This window comes from Octopus bimaculoides, chromosome 11 (genome assembly GCF_046866305.1).
Source record: "Octopus bimaculoides isolate indiv1 chromosome 11, ASM4686630v1, whole genome shotgun sequence".
NCBI classification, from domain to species: domain Eukaryota; kingdom Metazoa; phylum Mollusca; class Cephalopoda; order Octopoda; family Octopodidae; genus Octopus; species Octopus bimaculoides.
This window is the reverse complement of record NC_142938.1, coordinates 48,139,314-48,143,122: the sequence shown is the minus strand read 5'-3', so window position 1 is coordinate 48,143,122 and position 3,809 is coordinate 48,139,314. Positions and strand designations below refer to the sequence as shown.

The window sequence follows — 3,809 nt, the reverse complement described above, 5'->3', positions numbered from 1 at the left end:
AGGTCCAGGCCTCACCATTTATAGCTTCATCTTAATAGATTACTTTAATTTTAATCGTTACTGCACTGGGAAAAACGCTTAGCGGCATTTGTCCGTCTTTACGTTCTGATTTCAAATGTTGTCGAAGACGACTATACATTTCATCCTTCCGGAGTCGGTAATATCAGTACCAGTTGAGCATCTGAACTTATCATCTGAACTTATTGTCCTTGTGCCAACATTTGAAATCAATAACTTTAATTTTAAAACATTATTTATGGCAGCTTTTTCTTTTTAATAAAACAGAAGTCAAGTATTAAAGAACTTTGACAAAAATTTTAATTTAGTAAAAAAAAACCAAAATATTTTCAAAAATGAATATTTTTTCAATTTTTTTTTATTTCAATAAAAATTTAGAATAAGCGTTTTTAAAAAGTAAGCTTTTAAAAAAGATATTTTTAATTTTTATTTATATGTATCTAATTCTGATTCGCGAGGTTCGATAAATGTATCAGCCATATTGCTTTAATATTTAGTAATATTTAATTTTTATTTTTAAAAAAGTTTTGGTAAAATATTTAAAAATATTAGTTTCAGATTTTGACACAAGGCCAGCAACTTCGAGGAGAGGATAAGTCGATTACATCGACCCCGGTGCTCAACTGGTAACCCTAACCCCGAAAGGACGAAAGGTAAAGTCGACCTCGGCGGAATTTGGACACAGAATGTAATGACGGACGAAATGCTGCTAAGCATTTTACTCGAGGTACTAACGATTCTGCCAGATCGCCATCTAAGAATAATATGGAACGCTTCACGAATTTGCGTGTTATCATTGCGCAGGAGCCATGTTAATCTGTATCGTTCCAATTTTAGAATATGTACAGCCAAAGCTTGTACGAAATATTAAAAAAAATATTTTTAAATGTTTTAATAAGTATTTTAAGAGTTTTACTGAATAAAAAAGATTTATTTTAATATTTTACTAAATAAATTTTCTTTTTAGTAAGGTTCCTTTAACAACTTGTTTCAGTTTTAAAACATATTTAAAAAAATTTCTGTGAAATAAACTTGGTATTTTCAAGTCGATTATCTGACTGAGCATTTTGTCAACTCTTTAACTACTTTGTAATTTCTTTGTCGATATTTTATCTTTCTGCATTCTTGGACTATATTATCCAATACATCTGTAACTGAGTGTAGATGAAAACTCCCACGATAGACGAAGTATATATGAGATGTTGGTAGTCGAGTTGGGTTCAGGCTGCGTATAATGAATGCACAGCACTTGTGAACAATTAACAGAATTTTGTTTTGCAACACAAATAATTTCCATATTGGTCGTGAATTAAAAATTGCGACAACACAGTTTACACAGAGAAAGGACAATTATGTAGCTCTTACAAATAGTTAATTAAAAAGGCTCTGCAATCAAGTTGTTTAGATAGGAGAAAATGTATACATTGGGTTCACGCCGGCTAACAGTAGCTGCTGACTACATTGAGTAAAGAGTCGTGATAACGACTGTTTAAAACAGCAAAATGAATATGTGGTTAGCTTAACTGCGAGCGGCCACAAACTAAAGTTCGGCACTCAAAACGTACCTATTTATAGGCCTTGTTAGGATAGTATTCTGGAAGCTCCTAGAATGATGCATCACGTGATGTCTGCCTACTGATTGGTCGATAATTCGGCCGATCTCATAAAAGAGCTGTAACTAAGTTGTGATTTTAACTTAGCAATTTTTCGATTCGGTTTCGAATCTTGCTACACGTTCTTCTTTCGTTAAAGGTGACAGATTTTAGAGAGTTTTGGTTGCTATTTCTAAGTGGCCAAATGTCCACGAAGGGGCTCCCTCGATAACTCTAAACTACATCCGTAAGAGTATTTGAAATAACAAAGCTAATGATGCACTAGTGTTAAGCTATAAAGTCATTCCTTTAATAATTGCTTCTCTCAATGTCGTCCATTTATTACTAGATATATTTGTTCAATGACAGCCCCGCACATGGTCAGGGGCCGTATACGGTAAGGCAATCTTTTGTAGTTGGTATGCCGAGAAACGAACCATCACCATTAATGCATTTGAAATATATTCATCCGTATGCTCGTTTTAACACCATTGCACCATCAAAGTCTTGTGCTTTTTGCTTCATACGTGTCACATATAAAGCACTGACATCTGTAAATTCGTATCGGAGCATACAAAGCAAAATACTATTTGTTTCCTTTCTATGCATTCCTTTTTTTCATGCCCTAATTTGAAGATATGAAGACACAGCAAAATTATTCTTGTTGTTTGCTGTGATTTAAAGATGTGAAGACAGAGTGAAGGAGAGATGTCATAACGATCTACTTGACCAATAGGAATATACCAAAATAGAAGCACATGATATTCTCTCGGATCAGTCATTTTATTATACTTACATCCTAACATCCGAGCCTACGCGAAGAGCTACGCCAATTCGGAATGCACCACTGTTAAGTTTGATGCCAAGCTCGGATAAAAGAAGTAAGGTACCATTCTGTACAGCAGCGAACCATACAAAACCTTAACGATTTTGAGTTATAGAATATAAATGAAAAATAATAAGAAAGATAAATAAGAGAAATTAAGAAAAAAAAAAAAAGAATAAAGAGAAACGAGAAGAAAAAACTTTAAAGTTTGTTTCGTTTTTACTAAAACGATAATCTTTATTGCGCTGTTACCAAATAATAAAGGCATTGAGGGTACAACAGATAGATCGAAGATCGAAGCACAACAAAACATTGAAAGTAAAATTTTATTGTAATTTATACACATTTTTCTTTCTCAAAAAAAAAAAACAAACAAAAAACGAAAATAAAAATATCAGATTTGTTTAGCAATTCAAATTTGCTTTATATATGGTAGTTGTGATAGTGTTGGTGGTAGGAGAGATAGGCATTAAAATGAAGAAACCATGTTTATTTTCCTTTTATTGTTATATTCTCTTTTATTTCAATGTTATTATTTTGCTTACTTTTTAGTTACCTTTATTTTATTTTTAATTAAATTAAATTTTCTTTTATGCTTTCTCTTTTCAAATATCCATTAAAAATATAAAATAAAATAAATTTGAAAAGAGAAATGAGAATGAATCTTTGAAGGAATGAAAATTAATGGGCAAAAAAAAACGTTATTTGAATATTTATTTTAGTTTTATTTCATTTTAAATGACAAGTTTTAAGGCAAAAGATTTTGTCTGAAGATGCAAAATATATATTTTTACCGCACGAAAAAGCGGATATGATAAGGCAATAAATTCGGCATATTAAAGCAATATGGCCGATACATTTAGCTGACGTCGCAAATCAGAAGTCAGCGAGTTTCTGGAGTGGGATTTTAAAATATATGTATGTTTGTATGTACATATGTATGCATGTATGTATGTACGTACATATGTATGTATGTGCATGTGCATGTATACATGTATAGGTGCAGCTACATATATATACGTTTACGTATATATATATATATATATATATATATATATATATACATGTGTACTTACATGCATATATACGCATATACATTGTTCTGAATGCGGCGTATGTTTCTACGTTTTCAATTAGATACTCTCATTATTGTATGTATGTTTGTTTCTTTTGAGTTAAAAGAATTTTCTACTGCAATTCACTTAATCTTCATAGCTGTCCTTGTAGGTTTAGGTTAGGAAAATCCGAAATTCTACAGATTATTGATAAGATGAAAGAGGGAATTATCTCTCCTTCTGTTTCCTCTTTAATATATTTTTGCCCTTCTTATCTCATATGTTTTCCTATTCTAAATAATAGACACAAATAAATAA

At 31.3% G+C, this 3,809-nt stretch overlaps 1 non-coding gene across 1 annotated transcript; it reads right to left on the bottom strand.

Annotated features, from left to right (window-relative positions):
- Positions 1–777: 777 nt before the first annotated feature.
- Positions 778–879, bottom strand: LOC128249136 (U6 spliceosomal RNA). Its single transcript, XR_008265257.1, has one exon. It is a non-coding gene; the product is annotated as a U6 spliceosomal RNA (small nuclear RNA).
- Between the last annotated feature and the right edge of the window lie 2,930 nt (positions 880–3,809).